The sequence below is a fragment of the Panicum virgatum genome, chromosome 6N (genome assembly GCF_016808335.1).
Source record: "Panicum virgatum strain AP13 chromosome 6N, P.virgatum_v5, whole genome shotgun sequence".
In the NCBI taxonomy this organism is placed as follows: domain Eukaryota; kingdom Viridiplantae; phylum Streptophyta; class Magnoliopsida; order Poales; family Poaceae; genus Panicum; species Panicum virgatum.
The window spans coordinates 14,044,868-14,054,425 of NC_053150.1; the positions used below are offsets into that span (position 1 = coordinate 14,044,868).

The 9,558-nt window shown below is 41.3% G+C and overlaps 2 long non-coding RNA genes across 6 annotated transcripts; both read right to left on the reverse strand.

Annotated features, from left to right (window-relative positions):
* Positions 1 to 798: 798 nt before the first annotated feature.
* On the reverse strand, positions 799 to 2,529 carry LOC120679178. Of its 2 annotated transcripts, none has more exons than XR_005677027.1 (3): positions 2,369 to 2,529; positions 2,127 to 2,258; positions 799 to 1,120 (listed from the first exon to the last, which is right to left on the reverse strand). It is a non-coding gene; the product is annotated as an uncharacterized LOC120679178 (long non-coding RNA). The 2 variants fall into 2 exon arrangements; XR_005677028.1 differs by lacking the exon at positions 799 to 1,120 and adding an exon at positions 1,130 to 1,565.
* Positions 2,530 to 4,798: 2,269 nt separating this feature from the next.
* Positions 4,799 to 9,209, reverse strand: LOC120679514. 4 transcript variants are annotated; one of them, XR_005677215.1, is made up of 7 exons: positions 8,953 to 9,209; positions 8,770 to 8,874; positions 6,916 to 8,266; positions 6,778 to 6,834; positions 5,377 to 5,443; positions 5,041 to 5,294; positions 4,799 to 4,966 (listed from the first exon to the last, which is right to left on the reverse strand). It is a non-coding gene; the product is annotated as an uncharacterized LOC120679514 (long non-coding RNA). The 4 variants fall into 4 exon arrangements; XR_005677213.1 differs by having other exon boundaries at positions 5,377 to 5,487; XR_005677214.1 differs by lacking the exons at positions 4,799 to 4,966; positions 5,041 to 5,294; positions 5,377 to 5,443 and having other exon boundaries at positions 6,364 to 6,834; positions 6,916 to 7,441; positions 8,215 to 8,266; positions 8,953 to 9,206.
* Between the last annotated feature and the right edge of the window lie 349 nt (positions 9,210 to 9,558).

Consider the following 9,558-nt stretch of genomic DNA (forward strand, 5'->3'; position numbering starts at 1 on the left):
AGTTTGTGGCCCTCGGATCATGATGGACGGTCCAGATTGCTCTGCAGTTAGGGTTTTGAGCAAGTGGGCCGAACTAGGCCAAGGTGCTATTGGGGCCGCGCGCGCAAAGGGGAAATTATTGAGCTGTTTTTTTACGAGTTCTAGTCCAGTTTTGATGTTAAAGCCTTATTCATTTACTGTTTCTTATGATTTAAGGTTAATTTAATTGCTGTGTTTAAAGGCTTTAATCTATTTTCTGTTGCACTTTTATTACCAGCATTATGTTATTTAATTTTCCATGAGTTATGTAAATACTTTTAATTATGTTTTAATTGCATTTATTCACTGAAAATTATGTTCATCCACCATAATCAATTAAGATGCACTCTATTTAAATGGAACCATCAGCAAGTTTATTTATAGCCAAATTGGCTATTTAACATCACAAATTGGCTAGTTAACACTAAAATAGCTCTCCAAAAGACTAGCTATAAGCTATATCCGGCTCTCCAAATTAGCTGAATCATTAGCCAAACTTGGCTAGCCACTATAGCCAAATTGGCTAGCCAAGTATGAGCCCTACATGCAGATGGAGAGTTGAATGTAGCTGTTGGGGTTCGGAGTGTGGTAAACAGAGTTTGTTGGAGCGAGATGCTCAATATGGAGTGGGGTTCGGAGTGTGGTAAATAGAGTTTGTTGGAGTGAGATGCTCAATATGGAGTGAAATCTTTATGAAGAGGTAAATAGAGAGTTAAATAAAGAGTCATCAATAAAGAGTCTCTGTAACACCCCGGATGTTTCCACAATCCGGAGACCACCAAAAACAAACTAAACACAAGTTTATACAAAATTTCGGCAGAGTTTCCCCTGTAAATAGGATGTCCTGGACAAGTAGTTTATAACACAAGATATCGAATTAGCATACAAATGAAGAATAAGCAACACAGCTCATTCCAACAGCAAAATAAGGTATCCCAACCCATCATAAGACGCCTCAACCATGAAAGGAATAAAACAACCCAGTTTAACCATTTATACTCTAAGAACTAATGAAGATAGACTAAGCAAGTCTAAAAGAAAGTGTGTGTTCTTGCAGATTATGCTACTCCCACTTCCCATGCATGCCGCACTCATTTGGTACCTAAAAACCAAATAAACACAAGAGTGAGTAATTATACTCAGCAAGTACAATTAGAACTGAAAGAACATACATGAACCATGAACGAATGAATAACCGTGAAACAGTAGTTTCCATTTGAAATGGACACAACCTGAAACATCCTTAGCATTTACCGGTAAAGCCGAGCAAGTGGGGCCAGCACTTACTCACAGGAATATGAATAAAAGAACCAAATTGCACATCCGGATCCACCGAAACATGAATGGAATTTAAAGGAATAACTTGAAACTTGAATCATGAAACATGAACAAATCGTGAACTTGAATATCATAAACACATGATGAACCAATCAGGTATCATAAGAAAAGAGATGTTAAGCAAATTGCCAACAAACAGTTCGTCATGCACTTGCCTTAACCTCGACGAGAACCAGGCGTTTCGCTCTCAACTCTGGGACTCTGCAACCCTGTGCAGCAATCCATATTTAGTAACTAGTACAAGATACACGACTATAAATTTTATTAGGATACCAGAAATTAATTTCCCACCTAGTCTAATAATTTGGGGTTATCCAGAAATTCTACTACAAGGTGCTCGCTCACTGATCTGACTGTAACTTTTGATTCTGTTAAGCAAATGCAGCAAATAAATACATCTCGAACATCTACAGAAAATTTCCAACATCTTTTGTTACAGGTGACAGAGCAAATTTGGACTCTTAACTTGGTCGAAAATAAATGAATAGATATCTGCACAGATTTTAACCCAGTCAGGCAGCAGTACTAATTCGACCATTACTCCTAAACCACTAATGGGAATTGAGTGAAACTAGCGCCATTGGAAAGATATCGACGAAACCTTCAACTTTCGTATCTACAAGATATTGAAATTCTATACAGATTGACACCAGATTTCGAATTAAACTTGCTGCCCAGAAATTCAGACCATCGTTAAAGGTATTCATGAACCAATCAGATTTTTGGAACTCATCTACAAACATCAAGGAACTAATTTGGAGATAGTCTACCAGTCCAGATCACGATTTTGTGAATGGGTTCAATGGATTTCGCAATGCCCTAACCTCTCCCCTTTCCTTGACCCTCCCCTTTCCTTCTTCCTTCCCAAATTCCCTTCCCCACGCTGCCCACTGGTATTAAACCTGCACCACAAGCAGCAGGCCATTCACGTACACCACAAGAAGCAGTGCAAGTGCATCTGGAAAGCAAGGGAATTATGCCAAGAGGGAAAGAGAAAGATGGGGCGCCACACCTAGAAGCGCAGCACAGTCAGTTGCAGGTTGGGGCAGGACGTCGGCAGCACCCCCAGGGCGCCGCTGGACGGCGAGGTGCTGGACGGCGGGGTGCTGGGCGGCGAGGTGCTGGACGGCGAAAGAGGCTAGATGAGGAGGAGAACGGGAGGTGGCGGCTGCAGGAAACGGTCTGGCGTAGAACAAAAGGGTTGCTGGGAGAAACATAAACCTAATGCCATCCAACGGTCTAGGTTGATTTGCTTGCCATAAATTCATCCGATCTCCAAATATGACATGTGAGTAGTAAAATGGATTCGTTTCGATGAGCTCTACGTAACCATGGTCTCTGATCATCCATCCGACCAATAATTTTAAAAGTCAAATTTTGGTCAACTCCCTAATATTTGTTGACTTGCAATTAAAAAGTTATCTAAATTATTGGGATATTACAGTCTCTTATAGATGCATCGAGAATGTAGAACAAAATAACGTTGAATTAAGAACTTTTCATTTTGCCTCAGTGAAACACGCATTAGTTCCTACCAATTGCAATGTTTCCTTTCTGTTGCGCCGTCAACATTTTCGTTTTACTTTACAGCGTCATTTATTGGGTAACACTTCAGTATTTGAACGCAGAGGAAGGAGGACAAGCCGCTCACTGCCGTCAGTTATGTTCAGTCAATTTTAGCCGTCCTGTCTACCCTCCTACCACCATGTGCATACAGACCCAATATCGCGAAGCCTTTCTCCTGTTGCTGCACCTCGCTGCTCACTTCCGTCCTTCTCCACAAAGCCCTCTAGCTAGCGCATATTTTTCTACACAAGACTTCCACAGTCAAGTTCACGTTAGAGTCGGGCACTGCGCCTCCATGCGGGTCCATCAGCTACAGCTAACGGAGCAGCATGTGAACGCAAGAAAGATAGAAGCCACCGCGTGCTCCCCCGTGACTGCTATAGAACCTATAATTTGAACCGGTTAGAAAATTCTTGTTATACCGGTTTTCCAACCAGAACAGCCAATTTGGAAGTAAAAGGTGGGTCCCTTAGCCTGGATCAGGCAACGCTAGGTGTAGCGTTTATTCTTAATTAATATTGTCCTAATTATATATTCATTTATACAATATTTTTCTTAATTACATAAAAAGTTAAACATATATATATATACTTAATTACATACAAAGTGCAACAATTTTTTTTTACAAAATATCATCATTTTTACTCTTGTTATCTATGTTCGACCTTCCATCATAGTAGAGCCCGCCTTTTTTGTTAATGACTGTTGGGTATTTTAATAACTGCGAATAAATCCGCAAGCGTACAGATATCATCGTAGATTTTACCCGAGAGTATTCAAGGAAACCATTGGGAATGTGTTTGCACTAACTCCTAACTTAGTCGGTCTAAGGACACACCAACATAAGTGGCGAGGATAGAGATGATTCCTGAGATAGCACTAAAGATGAGTTAATGATCATCTTTCGAGCAGAATAGGCTTCGAGCACCGGCTTACTCCTGAAATGGTCGGAAGACTCCGGCCAACGACTCCACGTTGTATCTGAGCATGGAGGATTACTAAGGACTAACAAGACTGTCACCACCTGCAGCCTACATCTACAGACAGTTGGATATAAGACAAACAAAAATAACCTTTAGCCTAGACACCACATCTATGCTACTAATTGCTACCGCATTCTAACTACGTTTGGATTCCCATAGCAAACTAAAAAGGATTCCCATAGCAAACTAAAAATAGAGCGCAAACCCCAAGTAAGGGAACTGATCTCATTCAAATATAAATACTATGCAATATAAGAATCACAAATACTAACTTATTTTACTCCGAAAGAAGCCAGTATCCGTAGAGGTACCAATACCAACTTACTTTACTCCGAAAGAAGCCAGTATCCGTAGAGGTACTGGCATGGAGAAGAGCGCCGACATGCCTGGCACTTCCCCGAACCCCTCCTAACTTTCCTCCTACTCTAAAGACAACATAGGCAGCGCTTCGTCTTTAGAATGGGGGCACTACGTCTTCACTTGGTTTGTGTCTCAAATGAGGGGGTGAGGGCCTCCTTTTATAGCCTCCAAGGGCGGTTCCCACCATCTTATGAAATGAAGCCTTAGCCATGGGGCGTAGAGGTGGAGTATGGGCTACTCCTACTCAAAGTGCACCTAGACGGTAGGCCGTCAAGGTTCGACCAGCCTAAGGGCTCAATCGTTCCTCAGGTGGCGCGCTCTACCTCTCCTGGCTGACTGACAGGTCAGCCCAAGTGTTGATTTTTGTAGGTGTTGCTTGACATGCCCGTTTGCTCTGTCAGGTGGCCCCTCTTTGTAAATGTGATGCTGTATACGATCTTCTTTGCATTCTTAGTGTTGTCTTCTGCGTGGTTTTTTCTTATTCCAGACATGTGTACCTACATGCAACAGTTCACTAACACTTGTGGAATTCATTAGTGATAACTCATACCACTACTATTGGTATTCATTCTTTATGTGTTTATGCAGGAGTTGCAACATATATTTTGCACTTAACAACAGTCAACAATGTCCCGCTCAATAATAAATCTGCATTGCCAAACCCTTTCCTCTAGTATGAGCTGATCTCACATCGCATGGATCTATTGAAAAATAAAAATATTAATTAGGATAATTTACAAAATGAGCTGAAATATTGACAAAGTTTTTTACTTACTTCCATCTGTCAACTAGTATTCGTCTTGGAAGAACCTACTAGACTGTGAATGTTCTCGCAAACATAGTATGCATATAAATTATTGCCCTATGCCTGCATCATATACTTTAAGGGAAGAGAAGTAATAAAGTATCCATATAATAAAATAAATGAAATGTGCACATCATCTTCCAGTATGCATCGAAAAGTTTGTCTTCAATTTTTGTTCGTCGCTGAAATCACCTTTATGATTTTGACTGAATTTCTTCCAAACCCTGCGCATGATCGAGAATGAATAAATATATTTATTAAATGATTTCAATGTAGTGGTGATTGAGTTGGTATGATCAAAATTACCTTTTCAACATGTCATTCATGTCTTTGTATAGTTGTAGATCTTTCCTCAATGAGTCCATGCCTATCGCTAAGCTCATGTCAAGAATTATGATGACTAGTATCCAGTGATTACTACAAGATTATACAAGCCCATCTTGTTAGGGTTAAAAAATCAATTTTACAAAATTAAAAGAGTTACATGGTAGAAAACACTCATTCAAAGTTGTAAGGAAATAATATGCTCTGCTTGTAGTTCTGAACCAATAAGTACTTCTACAAGTTACAAAATATTTCTACTGGCTTCTCATGCTGTTGTGGTAGTACCCTTTTTTCTGCAAATTTGAATCTCTATTCTACATGATATAATACTATTTGTTACTTATATATGTTAACAAATAAGATTTAAAGAACACCTCTTACAGAAGCCCATAAACTGACAATAGAGATGTCAGATGTCGAGGGCGTCTTGATGGCATAGTTAGTACACTTCTTCCCATTCAACCATATCACGCTCTCTCCATGAAAAAAATCTTCATATGTAAACTTTGCGCCCTACATAAAATCGCAATTTGACATTGCATCCGTGTAGCATTCATGTAGCCTTCGCATTTGCATTGGAAGCACAGGCACGACCTCAAAAGGGACAAGGCTGATGCCCTCCTCATATTTCCATTGAACCATGGGAGCTATCAGAGTTTCTCACTATGTAAGATCACCTTATTAGAGACACTTCTTAAACCTCATCACAGTGAATTTGCGTCTGTGATAACAACACATCACAGAAGCGGATTTCAGCGTCTGTGATGTACCCGTATCAGAGACGCGTCTAGTTGAAAAGCATCTCTGATGTGGGTCATCAGAGACTCGTCTAGTTGAAACACGTCTCTGATGACCAACATCAGAGACATGGCTAGTTAAAACGCGTCTCTGATGTTCATCATCAGAGACCCGGTTTTAGAAAATGCGTCTGTGATGATGGATTAAGAAACAAAAAAAAAAGAAAAACAGTACATGAAATAGATCTTGTATACATCACAAATACACAAGTTCTATCCATATAAATATACATAGTAGATACACATACTCAATCTGTTGAAGTTATCCAGATCAACTACCCTCTCTAAATTCACCTAATATGCAGCCTTATTTCCAGCTAGGGAAACGTGCTTAAATGACTATTGATGAACTTCAAATGAGCTTCACTGACTTGTGCATAAATGACTATTGATGAACTTCAAATGAGCTTCAATGATTACACAAGCATTCCAAGTTATTTTGTGAAATATGGAATTGTTAGGACAATAATCTGCACCAACATATCTTAAGCGAGATATGTGCAGGACTCCCAGTTTTTTTGCAAGGTATGGCTTAAATTTATTTTTCCCAAAAAATCCTAAATTTCGAGGGTTCCAGATGTCTTACTGAAGCTTTTCAGGAAAGATCCAAGAGGTATAGTATCCCAAGCCTGGATATCTCTGTCTGGTATATTACATGCAGTTTAGTATAATCACATCGTGCAACATTAGCTGTAACAAATGAAAACAGAGAATAATGCAATACCACTCCAATCCTTCATCAAAGCTAGGCCAAAAATATGGTCTTCAACATTATTAACATCGATAGGTTTCCCCAATTCATTCCCTGGACCAACAATGACAGCCTGAAAGCAACAAGTATTGTGATAGATATAATATAGTGAATCAAGGAAAATTATCACTGATTAAAGCACAGTTTATCTACATACAGTGTTTGCTGATAATACTATACCAAAAATAACTGAAACTCTGGAAGTGACCTGACAGCTTAGGAATAAAAGTGAGAACATGTATCATCCTGAATTGGTATTTTGCAGGGAGCAAACAAGCACTTTTTTAGAAAAAAAATCTTGACAGGATCCTACATATTATCACAAAACTGTCAATTTTATAAAAAATTGAAGACCTATTGTGGCAGAAAGAAGCAAGAATAAGAAAAGAAACTTGATATAATATTCTGGAGCGTGGCGTGCGCCTCCTTCCACACCGGCTGGCCCATCCCCAAGAACATGTTAGAAACAAGGTTGGCATTCTCATGGATCAAGAAATTTCTGCAACATTTTAGAATACCTTCTGTGATTGCAATAGAATTAGAAAAAGATTAAAGGATCAGAAAACGGATGCAGCTGCAAGTGCCTACATGGGATTCAACTATGCACGCTCAAGAAATGCTTAAAACCTTTTACAAGGATTCCCAGCTTTTACTTAAATGGATCATAGAGTTAACAGTAGGAGACAGAGTAGACAGAAAGACATCTGCTCCAAAACAATACCATGGGTCAGCAGCAAGGGAGCTGCATAATTGAATTCGGAAGGGACTTATTCTGAATTCAAACTAATAGCTACAGGGTATTCAAACTAATAAGCAGTAAAACGTGTCTAGTCTATTGTTGCCCAGAGGTGCTTAGGAGAATGGAATGTCTGGAAGAAAGTTGACACTGACAATACCACCTGCTGTATGTTGCTGGATTCTTGGTTTCATGGATATGTTCTTGCAGGCATACCACAAGTTTGTGGGAAGTAGAGGAAGCATGTCTAAAGAAGTTTACTTTTTGCTAGTGACTTAATGATTCACAAATTTCTGCTGTAACGTAAAAGGTTTGAATAAGAAGAATTGAGACCAGGGAAAGGAAGTGGTCAAATAAATATATTCACAAACTGCTTGCTTGAAAAAAATATTACTGTTAGCTGTAAACAAATGACTATGCACTGGTACTACAGGTAAGAATCCAAATATCTTAACTGCACTGGTACTTCCAGGTAAAGAAGTGTGTTAATGTTTCAACTCCTGTCTAAAGCAAGAAAAAGAACAGCAAGAAATTACCCTTCAATCTCCTTCCAAGTCATGCATAAGCTGCACGAGCTCCTCCTGCTCCCTACATCCACATAGGCAAATGCAAAAACAAATCTTAGTTACTTATATAATCAAGAAGAAAGCATCCGAATGACAATCGACAGTACTGGTTCATATAAAAAAATAAAATGCTTATTCTAGCACATTTCTGACTCCAACTCTATTGCTCTGGAAAGCACATTTCTGACTCCAAACTATGGCTAACAAACAATATCATTTGCACCACTTGTGAATTAATAGAAGCTTAGTAGATAACCAAAACAGGTAGAAATATCGGTCTGTAACTGCAAAGTCTAAAACAGTCCAGGCACTAGCTTGGAAACTTTAGAGGAGGTGCAGACTAGGATTAAATAGCTTTATGACCAAATTCTCCATAATATTTCTTACTTCTTAAAATTTCTATTCAAAATTGGAAGTACATATAAATCAGCATATTTATTCTGAGAAGGCATGCATGATGCATAGTAGATGTACTAAGTTACTGGTGTGTTCATGCGTGTAAGCGTGTTTGTACTGGTAGCTAACCTGCTCCACCTGCAACACCACATCCTGCAAAGCGGATATGTGGGTTAGGGGCACGAGGAAGGGGAGGGGATGAGAGGATGGGGATTCACCAGCAGGATCTCATCTCTGCAAAGCGAGAGCAGGCTAGGGTTAGGGTTAATCACAGCCATGGCAGGAACCTAATGTTAGGGTTTGAGGATTTACCCATGAGGACGGGGGCACCATGGAGGAGGCCTAAGTCCCGGTTGTAGCTTGCACGCCGGGATCTCGCTGGAATCCCGCCGCCGCCGCGTGTGGAGAAGGGTGCCAGCTGTGGAGGAGGAGCTTTTCAAGCCATGGGTGCGAACACGCCGCCGCGCTTGTCTCCAGAGAGACGGGATTGGGGCCGAGGTCGCCGCCGCCGCCGCCGCCGCTTGTGCCGCCGCCGGAGAGAGAGAGTGAGGGGGAGAGAGAGAGAGAGGAGAGGAGGGGAGGGGAGGGGGGAGGGGGTCGGGGAATACGAGAGGGGATTGGGATTGGGTGAGAGGCCGGGAGGGGGTTCGGGGGACTCAATTCTGGAAACCCCGAAAAACGTGTTCTTTGGAGCACTTTGGGGGAGGAGCCACAAAAATGTGCTTCCGCGCGGCTCCTCTCACTGTTTCCCAGCCCTGCCCTGGGTGGGGCCCGCCGGGGCGGTTGCAGGAGCGCGGACCACGAGGAGGAGGTGGCCTGCCAGCGGCGGTCGCAGGGGCAGCACGAGGAGCAAGTGGCCGGCCGCCGGCGGACCGTGGGGAGGAGGAGGAGGTCCGGCGGCGGAGGAGGAGGGAGGAG